At 32.7% G+C, this 26,522-nt stretch overlaps 1 pseudogene; it reads left to right on the top strand.

The window, feature by feature from the left end:
* The first annotated feature begins 898 nt into the window (after positions 1 to 898).
* Positions 899 to 15,906, top strand: LOC107892696 (cytokinin hydroxylase-like; annotated as a pseudogene).
* The last annotated feature ends 10,616 nt before the right edge of the window (positions 15,907 to 26,522 follow it).

The following is a 26,522-nucleotide window of genomic DNA, read 5'->3' as shown; positions in this document are numbered from 1 at the left end:
AAAAAGTTTTTTAGTTCATGCATCGACCTCTTGATCAACATTTTAAAGTTGCCAAATGAATCGTTCGATACCTGCAAGGTACTTTGGACTGTGGTATTCAGTTTACTCCTGCTGCCACTTTGGATGTAGTTGGCTATTCAGATGTGAATTGGGGCACTAATGTTGATGATCGAAGGTCAACCTCGAGATTTTGTATGTTTGTTTACGGTAATCCTGTAGCCTGGGGATCAAAGAAGTAATAGGTGGTCTCTAGGTCCACTGCAGAAGCTGAATATAGAGGGCTAGCTCATGCATTGACTGGGTGGTCTGGCTTGAGTCTCTATTGTCTGAACTCCATGTTTCACTTTCACGGAAAACCACTGTGTGATGTGATAACTCTGGAGCTGTTGCAGTTTCTGCTAATCCAATGATGCACTTGAAGTTTAAGCATGTTGAATTGGACTTATATTTTGTTAGAGAAAAGGTTGCTGCTGGGAAGCTGTGTATGGGATATGTTCCAGCACATGAGCAAGTTGCGGATGTGTTTACAAAGCCTTTGACAGTGCCTCTGTTTACAAAGTTTAGATCGTGTCTTAAGGTGACTGTGAAAGCTGATCACCCAGCATGAGTCAAGACGATGGGAGCATGTTAAGGAATGAAAATAGTTGTGGTAGTTAGTAGTTGGAGTTTAAGTTGTTATTCTTGTAATGGTTAGTTAACAGTTAATACTTAGTGTTATAAATACAGTGAGCTTTGTACATTCTGATTCAGGTTAACAATATATATCTATTATTCAGTTTCCCAATTGGTATTTCGTAGTTCTCATTAGTGATGGTGGGTTTGGTTCTGTATTTATTGTTGAGATTGATATTGTCATGCTAGAATCTACCCATTCTAGTTTACCGTAAAATAAGGAAGAATGGGTTTTGGTGGTCCAACTCCTCGTTTTCTATTGGGAAATATTAGAGAGATGAAAGTGGATGCCAAGATTATTAATAATGATGCTTCTTCTTCACTTGTTTTTTCCCATAATATACACCCCATTGTGTTTCCCTACTTTGCTCGGTGGCAAAAGTCTCACGGTAACTAACTCTCTTTGGTTCTTTTGTGTGTGTGTGACTCTGTGGTTAATAACATTATGCTTGTTTTTGTAGGGAAAGTATTCATGTATTGGCTGGGAAAGGAGCCATTTTTATACATTACAGAACCAAATTTCCTTAAGAAAATGTCATCAAAAGTGCATGGAAATAAGATGGGAAAACCCAATATGTTTAAACATGATAGGAAGCCTATGTTTGGAAGTCGTTTGGTGATGGTTGAAGGGGATGATTGGGTTCGACATCGCCATGTCTCCACCTAACTTGAAGGTCAACTATTTATATATAGTTATTTATACCATAGGCATACCTAGCTTTTTAATAGAATTATCATGGAGGTATTCTCATTTACTAAAATGGGTAAATTAGTCCATGTACATTAGATCTAAGAAAAAACTGATTTTTTTTAAATTTTATTATTATTTCTAAAAACTGGTTTATATACGTCAACATTAATAATACAAATGAATAATTTTTTTAATAGAAATTATCAATTTGCTCTTTAATCTAATGTATACGGATTAATTTACCTATTTTCTAGTGGAAAAGGCAAAATACAATGATTCCTAGTACATAGTAATCTATGATACTTTTACCCAATTTTTCTTGTTTGGAGTTATGATATATGTTGATGATGAACGCAGGCTATGGCAAGCTTGATATTGGAACCGGCCACAAAGATGCTAGAAAGGTGGACTACCTTAATAAATAGTGGTAAACCTGAAATGGATGTTGAAAGGGAAATTTCAGGCATGACAGGGAAGATCATAGCAAGGACAACCTTTGGGTTAAGAAACGAAAAGGTGAGTGAAGTGTTTGAAAAATTGAGAGCCATGCAATTCACGCTTTTCAACTCAAACAGGTACGTGGGTGTTCCTTTTAGCCACTAGATTTGTCCTAAGAAAAACCTAGAAGCCAAGAAACTAAGGAAAGAGATCGACTAGCTACTTTGGTCGATCATAAAGGATTGTAATGGATCCCATCATCGGTACTTGGTTGGGTATTTGATGGAAGGGGAAAGGTTGAGTGCAAGGGAGATTGTTGATGAATGCAAGGCTTTCTTCTTTGGTGCCCATGAAACTACGACAATGGCACTCACATGGACCTTACTACTTTTGGCCATATATCCACAATGGCAAATCCAATTGAGGGAAGAAATTAGACAAGTGATTGGAGATGGATAAGACATCGCTTTCACCACCCTGTCTCGCTTAACCAAGGTTTGATAAATTTAAGTATCTCTTTTGGTACAGCTATGATTCAAACTCATGTCATTTCTTAGAAAGACAAATACCCGATCAACATTTCACAACTTGGATTCTAAATCTAATTATTATACTACAATTATCCAGATCCAATACAACTCTGAGGTCTTGTTTGATAAATAATTAAAAATTTTAAATCTATCGAAAATGTTTTCAATGATTTAATTTTTGAAACATGTTTAATAATAAAAAATAAAATAATTGTATGGAATTTTTTCTATATAAAAGTTTGAAAAATAATAAGTAAATTTTAAAAATCTTAATGCTAACCCCAAATCTTAAGTCTCGCTAATATTATTATTGATCAATAAGGCAATACCAAATTTAACTCCTAATTTGTATATTTTTTTTTCAATTTGATTCTTCTTATTATAATTTAAATTTGACTATTAACCTTTCAAAAAGAATTAAATTGTTAAATTAACAAAAATACGGCCTAAAATGTTAATTTTTTAAACATGACAGTTTTTATGGCAATCCACATGTAATTCATGTTTTTTTTGAATATTTTATATATTTTTTGAATTATGAGTATTTTTGAATATTTTTATAATTTTTAAATTATTTTTGGTTAGATATATAAAATAAATAATGTAATGTCAATATAAAGTACACGTAGATTGTCATACCAATATTGTTAATAGATTAAAATTCTAATCAATATTTCTGTTAAAAAACGATTTAATTATTTTTAAAAGGTTAAGATGTAATTTAAATAAAACAAAAAAAACTATTTTGACAAAAGATCTAAATGGTAAGATATAAATTTAATATTATACCATGTATGATACGTTAATATTAACCATTGAACTGTAAATTACCAAAAATTTGGCTCTTCCCGCTGCAAATTGCGGCAGCCGTCTTTAAAATCATGGTGGGACAAACCTCCCAGCCATCACCTCCCCCCCGGCGCCCCACCCTTTTCCTTTTTTGGTTTGACCGGGATCACCTCTATTTAAATCTAAAAATTTTACTTTTATCATTTTCTTTTTTACAAAGTATTTTTATTGAAAATAATTTTTATTATTTTCTAATTTTTATTTTTAAAAATTATTTTTAAAATTTTCAACCAAACACATTTTTTAATATTTTAATATTCTACAAAAAGGAAAATGACTCCGTTTTTTAAGCCAATCGGAGCCTTATATTTTATTAAAGAATCTAAATTGGAAATCAACAAAACTATAATGAAAAGACTCAATTCTTTAGCTAAAAAAAAAATCAAATCTTATTTGTTGAACTGACTATTTGTCGGATTATATTGAGAATCAAACTTCTCCTTTTGAGCCCAATGTATGGACTTTGCCTCCAGTTCATTTATTTTGTTTTTTTTCTTACAAATGTCATGGTTTGATCAAATATATATATATATTCCTATATTTACGTATTAAATGGATTTCACGTGGAATTTTACATTTTCTTATGTGATATATATTTTTTTGGTAAAAATATTATGGAGACCCTGTATTAAGTGTTAAGTTGCATTTTATCTTCTCTACTAAAAAACTAGATAAATTAGTCATTGTACATTATATTAAAGAGTAAATTGAACCTTTCTATTAAAAATTTTATTAATTTCTACTATTAAAAATAGACATGGTAGATAGAATAATCAAATAGTGACATGTGGTATGCCATATGTGCCTCATACTAACATATAGGAACCCATTTTTAATAGGAGAAATAGATGAATTTTTTTAATAGAAGGTTCAATTTACTTTTTGATCTAACGTACAATGATTAATTTGCTCATTTTAAATAAAGAGTGTAAAATGCAATCCAAGTCCTAGTGTCACGGGGCTGCATCTTTCGTCTTGCGATCCGTGCAGCCTTAAGCGATCTGTTTGCTCCAAACTCGCCTAAGTCAACCTTTACTCCCAAAATTGAGAATTCCTTTAGAATTCCTCTAAGTATAGCGGAAGCAATTATGCCAAAAGAAGCTTTAAAAGGAGAACAGAAAGCCACAGAAAGAACGCATACAAAGTGTTTGAGTAAATGCTCAAAGAATTCTATCACTCTTAAGAATTCAACTTACAATGGGTGAGATACAAATGAGGGGGAGGCTCTCTATTTATAGTTGAGCTCCCCTAAAACCGACGGTTAAGATCAAATTATATCGACGGACGAGATTAGCCTATCTCTTAATTTTAGGGATTTACAACATCATATCAAATCAAATCTACAAGATATGATTCCCATATTTACAACAAATAGCCTATGTTGCCATATGTTCATTATCAGGCCAACTAGGCATCAATCTAACAGGCTTCTCCAACAGTTCTTGGAATCGAGTCAGTTCTCTTTGGCTAAATGATCCCCATCTAATCAATAGACCTCCATGGTGATACAGTACTCGTTGGTTGATTCAAGTCGCTTGTGTTCCCGATCGTAAAATTAAGTAGTATTTGGTCTAGTTTGTCAAAGGGATGAATTTTGACAAAGATAGGTTAATCAAGGGATTATTTGGTTGTTTAGTAAAAGGACGGATGAAGGATAGGCTTAAAAGCTGAAGAATGAACCAATATTAAAAGAGAATATTGACCCGATTCTTATGATGCTCTTAAGGTGGAAATGGCTAATAGATTGAACCGTGACCCACTATCTATTGGAGATAGGAACCAAACTGTATAATTTGAACGCCACACTCGCTAAAGTGATAAGTTCACAAAGGGAATCAAATTGACGCCACTAGACTTAGCTAGATAAGTCAATTTGAGTTTTAAAAGAACAAAGAGAGTTGAATGACTCACAATTAGATATAAATTCATCAAATGTTCAAAAAGCTCGAAATACAATATTTGAACTTAGTATTTATAGCTCTATATAAGTCCAGCCAATGGACTAGTTTAATTTAGCTTAATTGAGTTGAATAACTATTGAACTATCCAACATGACTTTTAAAGACTCCCATGCATAGGTGTGGCCAACAGTCATGTCATTTGCACTCCCCAAATAGCCAAAACGTGTAGCCTTTAATTTGAGTTGATGGTTCAAGTAAATGATCGATTTTGGATGGTGTGAACATAGCTGATGCCTTCTTGGGAAGCCAAATATGTAATCTCCCTTTTAATGTTGCATAGGGCACACGAACAGCCTTCAAGGTGTGAAAACACAAAATTGGATGGTCACTTGGTGTGATCATAGCATCTAGCTGATTGGACAAGTGTGAAAACACTTGTGTCCATTGCATTCTACGAAAGGTTGCTTTGAAGAGAGCAACCAGCAACTCCCTCATACATGCATGTCCAAATACATGTTTCCTCATTTAATGTCGTCCATTGAACACCCTACAAGACACATTAAACACAACTTAAACATAATTTAATTGGTCTGAACTAAAAACATGTATTAAAGATGTCTAAACTAGGACATATATAAAACATATATTTAAGATGTCCTAAAATATGACATAATTAAAAACCCCTATTAAAGATGTTTAGATTATGACATAATTAAAACTCATATTAATAATGTTCAAATTATGACATAATTAAAGACTTAAACTAATTTAACTAAATAACTAGAACCGAATTTAATTCTTTATTCCAACAAATAAATTCAAAAGTTGAAGAAAGCTAAAGTTGAGCTTGAAGCAAGTTGCATGGCACGCATGGAGTGCATGTCCATGATTGATCAATGAACCCCACAACTGTTTCACCCCAAATTCGATCAATAAGGCCCACAACAGCTTCCTTGAACCTCTTAGCTCGAGCTCGCGTAGTCAACCCCGTTGGTAACTCCATGGGTTCTTCGGCAGCTTTGGAAGGGTCTTGGACCATGATCGCATCATCCCCTCCCCCTTTAGAGCGATTTGTCCCCAAATCGTCCCCAAATCTCTTCTATATTCTTCCTCACCTTTTGGTGTAATTGCTTCATGTACTCAGCCTTTCGTTTAGCATCTACATGCACAAGTTGTTCATTAGGTAAAAGAATCAAATCAATAGGTGTTAAAGGATTAAAACCATAAATAATTTCAAAGGGAGAATGCTTAGTTGTTGAATGAATAGATCGGTTACAGGAAAACTCAATGTGCGGCAAGCACTCTTCCTATGTTTTGAGATTCTTCCTTATAATGGCCCTCAACAATGTTGACAAGACTCAGTTCACCACTTCCGTTTGTCCGTCCATTTGCAGGTGACACGTTGTAGAAAATAATAGTTTTGTGCTAAGCTTCCCCCACAATGTTCTCCAAAAGTGGCTGAGGAACTTCGCATCTCGATTGAACATTATAGTCCTTGGGATTCCATGTAAATGCACAACTTCTCTGAAAAAAAAATTTGCAACATGTAAAGCATCATCAATTTTATTACAAGCAATAAAATGTGTCATTTTGGAAAATTGTTCAACCACTACAAATATCGAGTCTTTTCCACTTTTAGTTCTAAGAAGGCCTAAAACAAATTCCATTGAAAATCAACCCAAGGCTCCTCGAGAATAGGCAAGGGCGTGTACAATTCATGAGGCTTGATTCTCGATTTGGCCTTTTTACAAGCTATGCATCGATTGCAAACTCTATCCACGTCATGTTTCATCCTTGGCCAAAAGAAATGCTCATGGAGCATAGCCAATGTCTTTGTGACTCCAAAATGCCCCATTAGGCTTATACTGTGCACCTCGTTTACCAACATATCCCGAAAAGATCCTTCAGGAATGCAAAGCTTACCTTCTCAAAAAAGGTAATCATCATGTCTATAAAAATTTTCAAAGGCTCCGTGTTCACAAGCCTTATACAATTCAGCAAAATCATAATCATTTTTATAAAGTTCTTTCAAATGCACAAAACCAAGTAGTTTCGAATCTAAATGGTTAAGAAGGGCATACCTCCTCGACAACGCATCTGCTACGACATTTTATTTACCTTTTTTATATTTGATTACATATGGAAATGATTCAAGGAACTCCACCCACTTGGCGTGTCTCTTGTTTAACTTGTTTTGGCCCTTGAGGTGTTTCAACGCCTCGTGATCAGTATGAATAACAAATTCTTTGGGCCACAAGTAATGCTACAACGTTTCTAATGCCCGGATCAGCGTATACATTTCCTTTTTGTAGGTTGGGTAATTGAGGGTGGCACCATTCAGCTTCTCGCTAAAATAAGCTATGAGATGCCCATCTTGAGTCAACACAGCTCCAATACATATACCTAAAGCATCACACTCAATCTTGAACGTTTTGTTAAAATCAAGCAAGGAAAGTAAAGGAGCGTTTGTCAAAGAATCTTTAATTAATTTAAAAGACTTTTCTTATTCCTCACTCCAATGAAAAGTAGAATTTTTCTTAATGATACCCGTCAATGGAGCAGCCAAAGTGCTAAAGTTAGGAACAAACCGTCTATAGAAACTCGCCAAGCCATGGAAACTTCTTACTTGGCTTATGCTTGTAGGTCGTGGCTATTCTCAAATCGCCTTCACTTTATCTTGATCAACTTCGAGTCTTTCCAAGCTAACCACAAATCCTAGGAAAATAACCTGGTTAGTATAAAATGAACATTTCTTAAAGTTAATATACAAGGTTTACTTACACAATACTTCCAAAATAGATTTCAAATGAAGCAAATGATCTTCTACAGACTTACTATAGATTAATATGTCATCAAAATAAACTACGCAGAATTTACTAATGAAAGCATGTAACACATAATTCATCAAACACATAAAAGTGTTGGGTGTGTTAGTTAAGTAGAAAGGACCAACCACTCGTACAAATCGTGCTTTGTCTTAAACGCCATTTTCCACTCATCTCCTTCTCGCATTCGGATCTGGTGATAGCCACTTTTGAGATCTATTTTGGAGAAGAGTTGGGCTCCACTTAGTTCATCCAACATGTCATCAAGACACAGAATTGGGTGTCTATGCTTGATTGAGATCTTGTTGATTGCTCGGTAGTCCACACACATATGCCAAGTTCCATCCTTTTTGGGCACCAAGAGCACGGGCACGGCGCAAAGACTTAAGCTCTCTCGAATGTACCCCTTCTCCATCAATTCAGCTACTTGCCTTTGAAGTTCCTTAGTTTTTTAGGGGTTACTTCAATATGCTGGACGGTTTGGAATTATAGCTCCAGGTACGAAGTCAATTTGATGTTTGATCCCTCGAATAGGTGGTAAACCACTAGGGAAGTCTTCCAGAAATACATCTTCAAAATCCTGCAACAAAGACACAATCGAAGAAGAAAGGTTATCATCTAAATCTTTAGTATTAAAGAAATTTTCCTTGTATATAAGTACTAGCATCAGCTGTTTCAACAACAAAGACTTTTGAATCTCCCACTCTTTTGCATAAACACTTAATTTTTCATTCTCTTTTTCGTCTTTTCTTTCTTTTTCTTCTCTCATTTTTATTTCAATGTCTTTATTCTTTTCCCTCATTTTTACCTCATGCTTTCCTTTTTTTCTAATTTCTTTTCTTTTTCACTCTTTTCCTTTTTTTTCTTTTACTCTCAACTTTTCAACAAAATCTTTCAATTTTAACTGATCCTCGTACACTTGCTTAGGGGTTAATGGTGCCAAGGTCGCATTCTTTCCAAGGTGCTTGAAAGTGTATCTATTAGTGTAACCATCATGGATCACTCTTCGATCGAACTGCCATGGTCTTTCCAAAAGAAAATGGCCAACATGCATCGGCACCACGTAGCACAAGACTTCATCACTATATTTGCCGATTGAAAAGGCAACAACGGATTTTTTGGTGACTTTGAGTTCTCCTCCATCGTTAAGCCATTACAATTTCTACGAGTGTGGATGTTTGGTCATTAGTAGGCCAAGCTTCTCCACCAACATGTTGCTAGCAATGTTTGTACAGCTTCCTCCGTCGATGATTACACTACACACTTTGCCTTGAACATGGCATCACGTGTGAAAAATATTCTCGCGTTGATGTTTATTCTACGTGCTTTGAAGTTTCAAACTTTGCTTGATGACGAGTCTTTCATCTTCAACAACACACTCGAGATCTTCCTCCTCTTCGGTGAGTGCTTCGAATTCATCTTCTTTCTCTTCTTCAAACTTGATCTCATCGATAAGTCTTACAACCATTACACTTCTATTGGGGCATTGACTCACGATGTGACCCCTCCCAAGGCACTTGAAGCATTTGATGTCACGAGTGCGGTTTAGCACGGCTTTATTTTTGTCTTTACTAGTCTCTCCACTTGGCTTGTAAGGCTTTGTGGATATGACGGGTTCCTTCGCTCGAAAGTAGGTGTCTTTCTTGTTGGTTTATTGACCCTATTTTGATGTGGAAGTGGAGTTGGGATAGGCTCGAATGACACATTTTCATATGAGTTGTTTCTCCACTTTAATGGCCATGTGCACCATGTCTACAACTTCAATGTAGTGTTGTAGTTCCACCATATTGGCAATATCACGATTTAATCCAACTAAGAACCTCGCCATGGTAGCCTCTCAATCCTCCTCGACGTCGGCTCGGATCATGGCAATTTCCATTTCCTTGTAATAGTCTTCAACACTCTGATTGCCTTGAGTAAGGTTTTGTAGATTTTGAAATAGTTCGCGATGGTAATAAGCAGGAATAAACCTTTTTCTCATGATGGCTTTCATCTTGGGCCATGTAGACACGGGTCGTTCTATGTTTCTTCTCCGGCTCATGGTTAATTGATCCCATGATATAATTGCATAGTCAGAGAACTCGATGGCTGCGAGTTTGACTTTCTTACTCTCCGAGTAGTTATGGCACTCGAAGACAAGCTCAATAATTTTTTCCTATTCTAGATACGCCTTCAGATCGATCTTTCCTTGGAATGGTGGAATAGCTATTTTGATATTCTTGAGGTTATCATCTACTCGTTCACGCTCTCTAGGCCCTCGATTTCTATGGCCTCGTCGTCTTTTGCTTTAATTAGATACTTGATCACTCTCCATATTGCTAGGATCGTAGAAATCATCTTGATAGAGTCTCGGTTGGCCTCGCTCCTTCCTCGGATTTTGTGAAGTTTTTTCTCATTGGACCCGTTCTTCCAATTGTTCTAGTTGTTCTTGTATGGGTTCTAAATGCCTTTGGAGTATCCGATCTATTTTTGTAGATAAGGGCTTGATAAGTTAGGTCGGGTACACCACCACCGCCGCCACCAGCAATGTTTCTTATAGGGTGTACACCACCACCTTCTGCAATATTTCTTTCAAGACTACGAGACATGGTGTTTCCTTACAGCAAACCTCATGAATTCACTCAAAAGAAAAGTATACACTCCACTCATGTTTCACTCAAATTTTTCGCTTTTGTCACTCTAATGCTCTCACCACTCTCTTGCCTTTTTCTACTCGTATTCGCCTCTCTAAGTTAGTAAGTGACTGCCATAGACTTAACAACAAATCTTTGTGGGTCGGCTTCAAAACTGTTGCAAAAGGGTAGGTATTGATATCGGTGTAGAATAGGCTAAAAGAAAGAAAGGTTCTTAAATTGTGGCGAAAATGTTTGTAAAGGAAATTTTTTTTTAGAGCTCGAAAAAACAATCACTTTCACAAAACTGGCCTTTCATCTTCTTCTTTTTTTATATATATTTCAAACCTTGTGCTGCAAATATACTATATATATTCTCTTTCTTTTTTAAAACAACTTTTTTTAACTCAACCCTGGGATGGTAGAACGTCAATACTTACTCAATTTTACCCAGCTCTAATACCAAATGATGTGATCTCGTACTTGTTGGTTAATTCGAGTTGTTTGTGTTCCCGATCGTAAAATTAAGTAGTATTCGATCTAGTTTGTTAAAGGGCTGAATTTGGACAAAGATAGGTTAATCAAGGGATTATTTGGTTGTTTAGTAAAGGGACGGATGAAGGATAGACTTAAAAGTTGAAGAATGAACCAATATTAAAAGAGAATATTGACCCAATTCTTATGATGCTCTTAAGGTGGAAATGAATGATAGATTGAACCCTGACCCACTATCTATTGGAAATAGGAACCAAATGGTATAATTGGAACACCACACTCATTACAGTGATAAGTTCACAAAGGGAATCGGATTGACACCACTAGACCTAGCTAGATAAGTCAATTTGAGTCTCAAAAGAACAAAGAGAGTTGAATGACTCACAATTAGATATAAATTCATCAAAGGTTCAAAAAGTCTGAAATACAATATTTGAGCTTAGTATTTATAGCTCTACATAAGTCCAGCCGAATGAACTAGTTTAATTCAGCTTAATTGAGCTGAATAACCATTGAACTATCCCACATGACTTTTAAAGACTCCCATGAATAGGTGACGCCAACAGCCATGTCATTTGCACTCCCCAAATAGCCAAAATGTGTAGCCTTTAATTTGTGCTGATGATTCAAGTAAATGATCGATTCTGGATGGTGTGAACATAGCTCATGCCTTCTTGAGAAGCCGAATGTGTAATCTCCCTTTTAATGTTGCATAGGGCACACAATAGCCTTCAAGGTGTGAAAACACAAAATTGGATGGTCATTTGGTGTGATCATAGCATCCAGCTGATTGGACAAGTGTGAAAACACTTGTGTCCATTGAATTCCACGAAAGGTTGCTTGGAAAAGAGCAACCAACAACTCCCCCATGCATGCACGTCTAAATGCATGTTTCCTCCTTTAATGTCGTCCATTGAACACCCTACAAGACACATTAAACACAGCTTAAACATAATTTAATTAGTCTAAACTAAAGACTTGTATTAAAGATGTCTAAACTATGACATATTTAAAACATATATTTAAGATGTCTTAAGCTATGACATAATTAAAAACCCTTATTAAAGATGTTCAGAGTATGACATAATTAAAACTCATATTAATGATGTTCAAATTATGACATAATTAAAGACTTAAACTAATTTAACTAAATAACTAGAATCAAATTTAATTATTTATTCCAACAAATAAATTCACAAGTTGAAGAAAGCTAAAGTTGAGCTTGAAGCAAGTTGCATAGCACGCATGGATAGCATGTCCATGATTGATCAATGAACCCCGCAACAGCTTCACCCCAAATTCGATCAATAAGGCCCAAAACACCTTTCTTGATCCTCTTCGGCAGCTTTGGACGAGTCGTGGACCATGATCGTATCACATGGGGCACATCATGTGCCATGGTCACGGGCTTTAAACTTTGGCCCGTGACATTCTCCGCCACCCATTCTCGCAACGCCCTCATTGCGACTTTCAAATGACATTGACTTAATTCACCTTTGAACTATTTTGTTGCCTTGCCTTCTTCTCGACTTTTCTTGTGATCAAGTTATCCCTTTCTTCGAAACCTTTACCTCGGCTTCCATCGCCTTTTAACTTGAATCGTTGCACTCATTGGTACATCTTATTCGCAAGAAGTCTTTACTCTAACTTGCCCCAATTTTGACTTGTTCCCATTGGAATCCCCTTGATTCTTGCATCTTTGCTTCATACCGCCCATAGTCCCTCGGCTTCCTTACTTAAGAACTTTGAAAAGTCCCCTACGACCTTGCCAAGCCAACAAGTCAGAATTCAAAACACTATTAGAGTTTTTGACTGCTTTTGCATCGCGTCTTCCCCTCGAAGTCCAATACACAACCCATATTTCCCAAAGGTGGCGGCTCCACAGTCGACTTCACAAGCCTTTATCGGTCTCATGCTCTACTAACTTTTACGAATGGGCTTTCATAGCATTTTGTTCTATCGAGTTAATGTTTCTCCTATACGAAACATCTTCGACTAGTTGGAAGGACGACAACACCTTGGTCTAAACCTTCATATCCCGATGCATCAGCACAATAATTTTTTATAATGAACCGGTGACAATATGAATTTGATCGACCCATGGATACAGAACTGCCTAAATCTTGTCAAGGAAATTTAAGCCAAGCACATAATCATAATCATCTAAGTGGATTACCTCAAATTCTTCCTTGCCTTTCCACTCGTCGATTTGTAGTTCCACATTTCGAACTACTCTCACAATTGGGGCCTCCTTAGAATTTACCGTCTTGATCTTCTTATTCAATTTCCTAATCGAGAGACCAAGTTTCTTTACAGCCTTTTCCAATATGAACAAGTCTGATGCTCCAATATCAACAAGAGCACTCCACTTCTGACCCGCAATGTTGATGTCCACAAACATCAACCCTTCTTCACCATCCCTGTTCTTACGAAAGAGTACCATCGAATTAACCCTGAATTTTTTTTCCTCAACAGGCTTCACTTCTTTCGACTCATATTTCTTTTCGATAGCCAAAATTATCGATTTCTTCAAACATTTTCACACTATATGTAGTCCTTGACAAAAGGAAGCATTTTATCCTTTTCTTCTTATCCCTTGGGTTGTTGGATCCCCACTTTGCATCTCATGGTTTCTCATTGCCACTTATCCTATCGATACTATTGCCATCATCGCTATGTCCCTCTTCATCTTTCTCATGATTTCTCTCACCATTTCCCTTTTCATTAGGCTTAGACGACTCAAACTCGTCTTTCGTTGGACCAAGCTCAACAAAGGACTCTACTTCGGCCATGGCTACAGTAAGTTGATGATTCCTCACCTATGCAACTCACACTTTGCCCACAGTTTTAACCCATCCTTGAACCAATCAAAAGCTTATTTATCGCTCAAGTCGAAGATTTGAAGCATCAACTCGCTAAATGCCCAAACATACTCTCGAATAGTACCTTGTTGCGTGAGACTGTGCAACTTAGCTCGAGCCTTCTTCTTGACATATTGTGGGTAAAATTATTTCTTCAACTTTCTTTGGAACTCCTCTCAAGTCCCAATTGCGCTCTCACCACATCTCTCATCTATGGACCTACGACGCCACCACAAGAGAGCCACATTAGTAAAATAGATTGAAGCAATGTTTACCTTAATGGCATCATCATCGATGCCCATCTCTAGGAAGTATTGCTCCATTTCCCACAAGAAGTTGTCCACATCCCTTGCAGACCTTGCACCTTTGAAATTCTCTGGTTTGGGAACATCCATTGCTTGTTGCTTCGACCTTGAAGACAATATCCCATTACTCAAAGCAGCTTTGTAAATCGTGAGCTCCCCCTTAAGCTCTTTGATTTCCTTCTTCATGGCTAGCACCATATCCTCGAAAGTATCATCCCTCTCTGCCAACTTTTTCGCAGTGGAATTAACTAATCCATTCATCTTTTCCACATTGGCACCGAGAGAATCCAACACAAATTCTCTAAGTTGCTCTTCTATTGAGCTAAACCCATCTATGCGTCCCTCGACCAACTCAAGCATCTCCTTCATGTTTCCTACAGACTCCTTGAGATTATACACTCGATTTTATAAAGCTGTCAGCATGTCCCTCGAGCGACTTACTTTTCTAGCCCTCCCGCGTGTCTATATTGGCTCATTTTGATCAACAACTTCTTTCAATATCCCAACAGTGTCTTCGAACCAATAGCTCAGATACCACTTGTCACGGGGCTAAATCTTTTGTCTTGTGATCTGTGTGGCCTTAGGCGATCCGTTCACTCCAAACTTGCCTAAGTCAACATTTACTCTCAAAAGTGATGATTCCTCTAGAATTCCTCTAAGGCACCAATTTGTATAGTGAAAGCAATTGTACCAAAAGAAGCTTCAAAAGAACAACAGAAACCCACAAAAAGAACACACACAAAGTGTTTGAGTAAATGCTCAAAGAATTCTATTACTCTTAAGAATTCAACTTACAATGGATGAGATACAAATGAGGGGAAAGCTCTCTATTTATAGTTGAACTCCCCCAAAATCGACGGTCAAGACCAAATTACATCGATGGACGATATTAACCTATCCCTTGATTTTAGGGATTTACAAGATTACATCATATCAAATCAAATCTAAAATATATTATTCTCATATTTACTAAAAATAGCCTATTTTGTCATATATTCATTATTTGGCCAACCAGGCTTCAATCTAACAGGCTTATCCAACAGTTCTTGGAATCAGGCCAGTTCTTGTGGGCTAAATGATCCCCATTTAATCAATAGACCTCCATGGGGCGTATCTTATGCCATGGTCACGGGCTTTACACTTTGCCCTGTGACGCTAGCACAAAGGCATGCAAAGTACTTTTACCGTGTTTTTCCCCACTTTTTCTATATTTTTTTTGGTTTAATTTTGGATATGGATAAATTTGATTTGCTCATTTGCAGATGGGATGGGTGATGAACGAGGTGCTAAGACTATACTCATAAGCACCAAATGCATAAAGGTAAGCAAGAGAAGATATAAAGGTAGATGACCTACTCATTCCTAATGGAACCAATATATGGATCGACATTGCATCCATGCACCATGATCCGACCATATAGGGTGATGAAGCTAATGAGTTTCGGCCAAAGAGGTTTAAGGACGATCAGTTATATGGTGGGTGCAAGCACAAAATGAGGCTTTTGCCGTTTGGGTTCGAAGGGAGAATGTGCATTGGGAAGAATTTTGCAATTATGGAATATAAAGTTATCCTAATCCTTATGCTCACTATGTTTTCTTTCTCACTTTCCCCTACCTATCGCCATTCGCCTTTTATTTTTATTTCTCTACGGCTTAGATATGGATTGCCTCTCATTGTTCCCTTTAGGCTCTTCATTCTTTTCCCCATTTTCTTTCGTATGGTATAGTTGGATGTCACTTTAATTACTTAAAATGATACTAAGTTGAATCTTGATGCTAATCAAGAACATATTTAATGTCTGAATTTCAGTATCTCTAATATTTTTTATTCTTCGAGTACATAACCTAATTTGAATATAATATAAAATTTTAGGCTAAACTTTGTAATATTTTTATTTAGGTTAAATTATGCTATTAGTACATGTATTAAATATAAGTAGTGGATTTAGTTATTGTACTTTAATTCGATCATTTTTAGTCTTGCACTTTTCAAAATTTGAGATTTCAATCCTTACCAAATGTTAGATGTTTAATTCTTCAAGTCTTGCAATTTCCAAAATCTTATGTGACAAACATGTTATCACATGTATAATATCATGCCAATTTGCTAGTTCCACATATTACTCACAAAAAATCAATTAAATGATTTGACAACTGTTGTTCAAATTTCAAGATTCGGAAAGTATAAGGACTAAGAATGGTCAAATTGGAAAACATAAACTAAATCTAACTTTATACATAGTATATGACTAATAGCGTAATTTAACCAAACAAATTTTACTATCACGACTTGGTTTAAGACTAAAATTTTAAAATTCAAAAAAATACAAAGACTAAAACTAATCAATTTAAAAAGTATAGAGACTAAAACTAACCAAATTAAAATATAGACTAAATTATTTGTCTATTTTTTTTCCTTCCATGACATTAATTAAAAAATATATTATATGGTCACTTTCTATGAATGACATCATATCCATATTTCTTTCTTTTTACTTTCGATGTATAACTACGATTTGTTTACTTAATAAAGAACATATAATGACATCATAAAAATCATGATCATATTTTTTTACCTTTTTTCGGCCAACAACATTTTTGACCTTAGACTAATCGGAGTACATCATTTCTTGACCAACTATTCTACCAACTAAAGACATAAAGGTGGACTGACATTTTCTTTTCACTTTAATTCTCCAATAATGTTAATATATTTTGTCAAATAAAAAGTGTAAAACAGCGGGTGCCGCGGTCGCTCTTCTTGAAATTTTCAAAATTTTAAATTTTATATATAAATTATTATGTATTATATATTTAGTGTTTATATTATATAATATTCGTTTTTTTATTAAATTATATTTCATATTATTAGTCGCCTTAAGTCATAAAGTTATACTTTGTATTAAAAAAGTATTTTTTAATTTGTAATTATATAACTTTAATAATAATCAAATATTAATGTATGATGAGGCTTAAAAGACTAAACTTAGAGGCCAAATGTTGACTTTAAAGCTAAATTTTAGAATTAATTGATTTGACTTATAATACATATTAGGTTAGTAACTTTCTTATATGTTAATTTATATGTTAATTTATATGTCTTGCTAATAAATTATCTTCCTCTAGTAAGGTGTTAGCACTGCCGAGAGAAAAAAAAAAGAGAGTTTGATGTTGAGACTAAGAACATAGAGTAAAAAAATATAAAATATCTTCCTCTCAACTTCTTATGTAAAAGACCTCTTGAAAATATTTTTGAATAAATTATATTCTTTATTTATTTGACTTATTATTATTTTCTTTTTCCTAATATGTTGTATTATTACAATATTCAAGTTTTTCGATTAAATTATGGTTAATAAAAAGATTAAATCTTTTTTCAAGAAAATGGTGTTAGAAAATAATAATAATCAATTGATTCCTCAAACTTCTACTATTAGTAGAGAAAAATCAAATATGTTAAAAAAAAACATTCGAATTTAGAAATTTCACCCCTTTAAAGTTAAATTTTGAATTTCTCCCTAAGAAAGAGTGAAGTTAACTAAACTTCATCACCGATCCCTATAATTTTAAGTAAATGATCCAACTTTCAAGTGGGGCATGAATTGCTTTGAAATTAAATGTTAAAATATGCTATAATTTTTCATATATATTTTTATAAATTAAGAACTTAATTTTTGTATTTTTAAATTTTAATTTTTTTTTTTCATATTTTAATATTTATATTCAATTTTTAATACTATTTTTATTTTTTTAATTTTGTTGGTGTGAGATTTTAAAATTAAAAAAAAAACTTACTTGGTAATAATATAATTAAAAATAACATTTGTAATTAACCTAAATTTAACAAAATAATCTTAACCGTATTAATAATTAGACTTAAATTTTAAAATTTTAAAAAAATTAAATTCTAAAAATAAAAAATAGAATAATCGAGTTGTATCATTTTAATTTTTAATCAAAATTAAAAGACCGCCAATATGCATATTTGTTTATTACAAATTTCCTCATCTCCATTAATAAACATAAAATGCTGATATTATCAAACTACGCGGCGGACTATTTTATTAAAAAAAGATCATTTCTAATTTTATTTAAAATAATGTGCTACATAAAATTTTATTTACTGGAATGAGTCAAAAAACTCAAAATGTGCTTACGTGGAAGCGGCGCTTTACTCCATACTCGGACTAAATTTTCAAAAGTCATTGAATATTATAAAAATGAACAAATTTTTAAAAAAATTACAAGAATAAGCCTTTATAAAAACCCAAAGTGGCAACACCATTTTTTTATTTTAAGGTGTCATCAATTAATATGGAAATGAAACTTACAAAACAAATTTTTATATAGTCTCAAAGTCTCATTTACCTTGTTTTATTAAGCAACATGTGATGTGAGATATATGCATATATAGAGCCATGAATATGTTTGCAACTTGTTCCTAGACAATGTGGGATTCCTTCCTCTTTTAACTAACAACATAAGATTAAAGCCTACATTATATTTTATAATTTTTTACAAAACAATTTCTATTTTTTATTTTTTTTAACATTTTCTCATATTATAAAATTATCTTTTGATATCTTTAATCTTGATGCATTTTAGAATTGTTAGCATATATAAAAAGGACTATTAAAAAAAGAACAAATTACATATATGAAACTTGTACATGCAGTAATCTTCTATTCAATTTTAAATGTTTGAAGTTAATATCCATGCAATTCTAATTTTTAAAATAATTTTCCATTATTTCAATTTAGAAGTTATGCTTTTAATTTTCTTATTATTTATTTTATTTTATGTTATGAATATTTGATTAATAAATAAATGGTGAGTTTTGGTACTCAAATAGTTTTTTTTTTGTAATTTTAAAAAATTGATATCTCTCTTTTTAAATATTTATTTTTTAGTATTTTACTATACTCATTAATTTTTTTAATCCTAATTTTAATTTAATTTTTATCACCTAATGAATGTTGATAAATTTATTTCAGATGTATTTTGACTAGTTAGATAATCTATTTAAACATAGTATATAGTTATGTTAAATAAGTTTTTTTATAGAGATATATAATATACATAAAATATAATAATTGTTTTTCATATTTTTATATCTAGATTAAATTACATTAATAGTCACTTAACTATGATTTTTTGGCTATTGAACTATAAAAACTTACAAAAAGATTACTCAACTATTAGTAATTTTTTAAATATTTATTTTTTTAATATTTTACCATACTCATTTTATATTTTATAATTATTTTACTTTTAGAGTTTAAAAATTTTATTTATAATATAACAAATGTTAACTTTTTGTAAAAAAAAATTAAACTCTATAAGTAAAAAAAACTGTAAAATATAGTGTAGCTTTTAATTTTATGTTGTTAGTTAAAAGAGGAAGGAATCCTACATTGTCTAGGAACAAGCTGCAAACCTATTAGTCTATATATACACATATCTCGCATCCCACATGGCTTAAAAAAAAAGGGAAATGAGACTTTGAGTCTATATAAAGATCTGTTTTGTAAGTTTTATTTTCATATTAATTGGTGGCACCAAAAAAAATGGTGCTGCCACTTTGGGTCTTTATAAAGGCTTATTCTCATAAATTTAGTTTGAGCACGAGCAAAAGCATGACCACATCAGCACGCCCATGTTAGTGCATTTTTATTGACTCGGGTTAAAGCACGTCCCCGTCAGCGTGCTTTTCTAAAATTTTTCCCTAAAAACGCTTCGACGTAGGCGCATTTTGGGTTTTTTGGCCTATTTTGGTAAATAAAGTTTTAAGTGGCCCATTTTTGTAAATAAAATTAGAAATTGACCTTTATAATAAAATAGTCTATGCGGCGCCTTGTCATAGTAATCTAATTATGAAATTTATAGACGTCAAAGCAAGTTTTAAACATATATTTTGTTTTCAAATCTCATATAATGGCCTAATAGTTGAGGGTATTCATCGCCTTAAGTGTGGCCTGAGTTCAAGTCGTGTTAGTCACATTTGTTGTTCGAACTTTGTCTTGTTATTACAATTCAAAATAAAAATTGTTTTCAATAATAAATATTGAAATAGGTTGGAGATAATGTTATGCTCTTTGTATTGATAAAAGCAATCCCAGGAGTGGGTTCTTTTAAGGAATCCTTGTGTGGGATTTACGTGTAACTCATATGAATCTTGGAATAATTATAATTGTATATTTATTTTTTAATTAAAGTATTTTTTTAATTCTATTTTTATGTTGAATAATAATAAAGTTTTGAGAATAATATGATTATTTTTAAATTATTTTTAGCCAATCGTTATTGTGAGACTGAATTACAATAATACATTAAGATTAATGTGCGGTTGATTAATGATAATGTATTGTTATAGATATGAAATATCAAGTCAATGCATTAGTACATGTTTATAAAACTATGTATTAGATTGACTCACAATGAGAATGTTTCTTGGATTATTATGTAATAGTCACAACAATTCTCATAACAATAGATGTGATACTTAGATTTGAGGTTATCATAGTTCCAACATCGAGAGTCGTATACTTTAACACATCAAACGTCTTTTGAAAATGGTTGTACTATAAAAACTATTGTTAGATATACCACAAACTTAGTGGGATATAAATAATCAAGACAATATTTGTCCCTCTTACATAATGGAAGCGATATCTCAAGCCCCATTGATCAAATGACACTAGAAATGTATGGTCATGCTCAAATGAGTTGATATGAGATATCAAATAAAACATTGGACTATATAAGTGTGATTGTTCCATGACTTCTACTAAATTTGAGCATCATGAACAAAGAAATATACTAAATGATAATATTATCATAGAAATGTTTTGTTGAACCATGACTTCCTCCAACTCGTACAATAGTGATACATTGCTAGATATTACTCAATGTTTATAATATTATAAATATTTTAATTTTATTGTCAATGTTACAGGATCCTACAATATCACACCTTATGGATGAAACGATCAAAACTCGAAGAAAATTGAAATTATAATTAAAAATTTAAATTGATTATAAAAATATTCTTATAATTAATTAATTTTACTTATCTAATAAATAGAAACAACATATGTGCATACTTAACACATACATGTATAGAAGATTCGATTAAAATAATGTGAAATAAGGGAATTTCCATGATTTTTTGAAGAAAAGGTAAGTCTCCCTACCTTTTGTTATGCGCGTGGTTATTTAGGGCTTAGCTTCGATTCGTGTTAGGCCATTGACAAGGAGGATCAGAGGATGATATACGATTATTGGATGAGAGTTGCACCAGTTGATAGGTAAGTGTCTGGATCGCAGATGGTGGAGAAGATGATGCAATCTAGCAGAGGGGAGGAGAAGGTGGATTAACATTTAGAAGGTGCTCTCAAGCATTGACAAGAATAAAGAATGAGATGCGTTTATGGAGATGATTGCACGAAGTTGGAGAAAAAGAATCCCACAATTGAGCCCACTAAAAAAAGGCAAAAAGAGAGAATAAGAGGGTCTTAACCCAAAAAATATGTTAAATCAAATGGGGGACATTAAAGACCAAATTTAAAACCAAGCAATTAAGTTTGGAAATTTTCATGCAACGCCCTAAAACTTTTTATGTAACATCTAGTTATATTCCGAAATCGAATAAAATGAATTATTGAAGAAATTTGGAAATGATTCAATTAAAGACATCATAAAGTATGCTAGAGATGGAAATCAATATAGTGAATTGTGAATATGAAAATGTGGAAAAAAAGATAAAATTGTAAATTTTGAAAAGTTTAAGGATAAAAATGTGATTTAATTAGAAAGAGAAATGTGATTTATTAATGATTATTTGGCATGATTGTATGGAATATGTAGTAGTATGATGAACATCAATTTTGGACTAAATTAGAAAAGATTGAAATGTATAAAGATCAAATTATAATTTTTTCCATTTTCATTGTTAAGGGTATAAGTGTAACTTTTAACAAAAAAACTGGATAAATATTAGGGAGTAAATATGATTTAAGAAATTTGAATATGTTAAGTGTTGAATTTTATGCGAAGGAAGTGTAGTAAAAGGTAAAAAAGGGATTAAAGTGTAAATTTTTTGTATAATAGCATTTTGATTATTTTACTTGAGATTTATGTAGAAAATATTATAAGATAAGATATTATATAATTGGGATTAAATTTGAACCGTTGGATGTGTTTATAGCATGGTGACTAAATGTGGATCGCATATTAGTGTTAACTAAAAAAAACATAGTTTAAATATATCAATTATTTTGATAATTCGAATATAATGTTAATAAAAAAAATTTAATCATCATTAAAGAATTTGTAAAAACTATAAAAAGATATTACATTGTAAATTAGATTTTTCACAATTAAATTTTCATTTTTTTCTTTCTTAATTATTAGTGATTGACTTGTTTAAACAAACAAGAAAGAACAAAAAAAATTGGACACCCAAATTTATGTGGAAATACTCCTCCAATTGAGAGGATAAAAAACTATGGACAAAAGAGACTTTACTTAATGAACAAACAAACGAAGAGTTTGGAAATAAATGTGGTTTTCTCAAAAATGAAATGGAAATGAAAATGAAAATGAGAAATGATTCATTTGCAAATGTAGATGAATTAGTTAAAAACGATCGTGAGAATGAGTTTATGTTTTTGAGCTAAAAATAAATAATTCGATCATAGTGAACAAGTTGAATTGTGAAATATTAAATATATTTTCAAAAATTTTACCAGGGGTAAAATCATCATAATTTTACCGGGAGTAAAATTGGGATGAGAAAATTATTTAATATAAATATATTGAAATTTATTTTGGGAAATAGAAAAGCAGAATTGGGTTGGATCATATTACAAAGTACTGGGTCAAAAGTCTGAGAAATACTCATAATTGGACTCGATGTGAGAGAGGCCAAAAAACCCTTATGGATATGAGGTGGGCGGCAACCCTAGTAGGAATACTAGCGGATGCTATCCACCCTACTCTTACTCTAAGTAGGAAGTTGTCTTTCTAGTTGAAATAAACATTTACAATTCAACATGTGTTCTACCTTCTCTTTCTATAAATAGATAGCACTAGTAGGGCTATTAACACAACTTTGAGAGATTGTTACTTTGCCAAAAAATAGAGAGAATTTATTCTCAACTATTAAATATATATTTTCCAGAATAACAATCCTACCAGTTTCTATTAAAGAAGGGAGAGTTTTTGTTTTCACCCCAAGAGGAAAAGCAAACATTTTCTAATTTTGTATTTTGATTCAATTGGTTTTCACTCGAAGCAGTTCATGGTATGAGAATAGTGGAGAACATCATTTAGTTGAAAGTCGAAAAATATCAATGATTCGTTTATTCGAAAACACAAGTACGATTTTGGTCTAAGGTTTCTTGTTATAAATATCACAAACTAGGTCGGTTTTTAAATTTTTAATTTTTCGTTGTGCAAGAAAATCATTTTCAAATCAGAATTTTTTCCAACAATTGGTATCAGAGTGCCAAATTGTGCTATGTTTATAGTGTAAATCTAGATCGAATCTCTCTCTTAATCTTGTTTGATTAATATTTGATAAGATGTGACATTCTTGTAATTATTTGCATGTTTAGGGGAATGTATGTGAATGAATGTATATAATTGTTTTATTGTTATGAATGGTAAAGTAATTTTGCCAAAGTTGTGAATCCTAGAAATTCATTTATAATTTAGGATCCATTTGTTTGACTGAAAATGGTTTCCAAAAAATGATTTTTGGAAAATGACTTACTTTTCTAGAAAAGTTAATTTTTTTTGGTGTTTGGATGAATCTGTGTAAAACATTTTCTGTTGTTTGGTAGATTTCTTGAAAATATTTTATAAAAACTGTTTTAAATTAAACAAACATACATTCAAGAATTTATTATTTTTTCATTGTTTAGTTCAGCTTATTTTATATCTATTAAATTTATATTTTACATTGTTTTTACATATATTGCAATAATTTATTTATAAATAAATAAATAAAATTAAATATATAATAGTACTCAATTATAAAGTTAGAATTAGAGAATCAAAATCTCAAAATAGTACTCAATATGTAATAATACTCAATTATTAAGCTAGATTGTTCAATAGAATCAAAATCACAAAACATGTACAGTATTAAATAAACAGAGTGAACTGCAAAAACCAAGTTCAGATATTATTGAAGTTTTTCAAAAGAAACATATAATTTTCATTTTTCATACAACAATACTCAAAATCTTGGAATCACAACATCATATTTGTAACATTTGCAGTAACTAACCTCTACAAATCAAAACACCTCCACTTTTAGACCATTCGTTTAAACATCCTATCCTAGTAAATTATTAATTACCAATGGAGTAACATATTCCTAGTAACACAACAAGCTGATAATAACCAGGGGGATTTTCCCATCATAAAACCTTAAAAAGCAATCTCCTTGAAGTCGTCTGCTTGCTGGGTTTTTCATGGGCTCCAAAATCAGATTCATCAGTAAACCAACCTCAAAGATTTTTGGGCCTCTAGCATAATCTGTGATATACCTGCCTTTTACACTTAAGAAAAGCAAAAAAGGGTATCTAGTTTAAGTGTGAAAAGAAAAACTGCCAATGTGTATTTGCAGTCTAGTAGATACTCTAGATTCATACCTCAGCATAATTATTGTAATTAAGAAGCTTAACCTTTTCCAACCGAAGTTTCAATATCTGGTTGATGATTGGTGTATTGTCCAAATCACCACTTGATGCCCGAGTTATATAAGCACGGTAGACTTCCTCACGTAAGGCACAATTACGAGCATGTTGCATAACAGAAATAAAACTTGGAGTATCCAATATAATCATTCATGGTCCATTCTCAGCGGTTGCATTTTCATACCCCTCGGCGAGTACAGAGAGAGAACATATATTACATGATAGAAAACAGAAACTGCACTAGACTTGACAATGAGAGACCATTAATAAATGTAAACATGTGCTGAAATTTGGAAAAGAATACCTTAGACATTGCTGTTTGAGCAACTACCCCAAGAGAAGTTGCAGGCAAACCATCAATTTCTTTTTTATCAGTTATCAGCTTTTCAAACTTCTTTGTGGCATCCAAAACATTCTCACAAAATTTGTGAGACAACATCTCCAATTCCTGCAAATTAGCTTATAGTAAACATAAAAGAATAGCCAAAAAAAAATGAACATGATACAATTGAGCATAAATGTTTATGTGGTTACAACAAGAAACCAGCCTAGCACCACTATATTGTACATGTTCAATTTTGTTAAACTTTTCTCTTTTATCATCTTCAAGTGAAACACCATTAAGAACAGCTTCCTTTGTCTGGGCTGAATACATACAATAAAACAAAAGAGATATCAGGTCAAACACCCATAGAAACTAAAAGGAATGGAAGAAGCATGTCGTAGTGAGAACACTTTTATATCTATAATACATGTAACAACATTAAGTTTGTTTATTTGTTTGTTTTGTTTTTTAAACAAAATTCTCATCTTAATATATGCTATAGCAAGCCAACTAATAGACTGTGCACTCAATATTAAGTAATGGTTCTAGTTTTGAATTAAGGCACCAAAGCAAAAAGGGAACATATACTTACCATCTATAATACGTTTGTGAGCTTCACTCAACGATTGCCAATTAAGAGATTCTTTAATCGCCTTGAAAGTATTATAAATGGGTTTACTTTGTCCCAATCATAGTTGAAACTTCACTTTTTCAGGCTATAAGGAAAAACTAAAAATGAGACTATAGAGTAATGCACCAATGCATATTTAATTAATCTCTACAAAATACTAGGATCAAACTGAACAACTGCCAAGCCAAATTGCTTTAAAACCAATAAGATCAAAGTACCTTGGGTTCATCAGTAAATCACCCCATAGATTTCTGGACCTTTAGCATAATCTATGATATACCTACATTTTACACTTAAGAAAAGCAAAAAAGGGCAGTTTCAAATACCAATCTGCAACTTGTAACAATGGCAAAAGAAAAGCTAAAACTTCATTGAAAGTACTTACAGAATTTAATATGATGAATCCATGCTGGGAATTGCTTTGCCCATTATTACATTGTTACTAGCTTTGGGACTCTAGGCTAGGTTTTCAAAGAATATTAGTAGAGCCAGTTTCCCAAAGGGTTTCATGTTTTTCTGGAATAAATTACAGCCTTTCCCCAATAAGTACAAAAATAAACAAAAACAATCACATTTTTCTTGTTCTTACCTTCGAGAGAGGAAGATGAACGTCATCATCGATTGATGGTGTAGTGCAGATTTCAATAATGAAAGGCCAAGATGGGGAAATCAAATATGAAT

Source organism: Gossypium hirsutum, chromosome D09 (genome assembly GCF_007990345.1).
Source record: "Gossypium hirsutum isolate 1008001.06 chromosome D09, Gossypium_hirsutum_v2.1, whole genome shotgun sequence".
Lineage (NCBI taxonomy): Eukaryota > Viridiplantae > Streptophyta > Magnoliopsida > Malvales > Malvaceae > Gossypium > Gossypium hirsutum.
The sequence above is the reverse complement of the archived record's forward strand: the minus strand, read 5'-3'. Positions and strand labels throughout refer to the sequence as shown.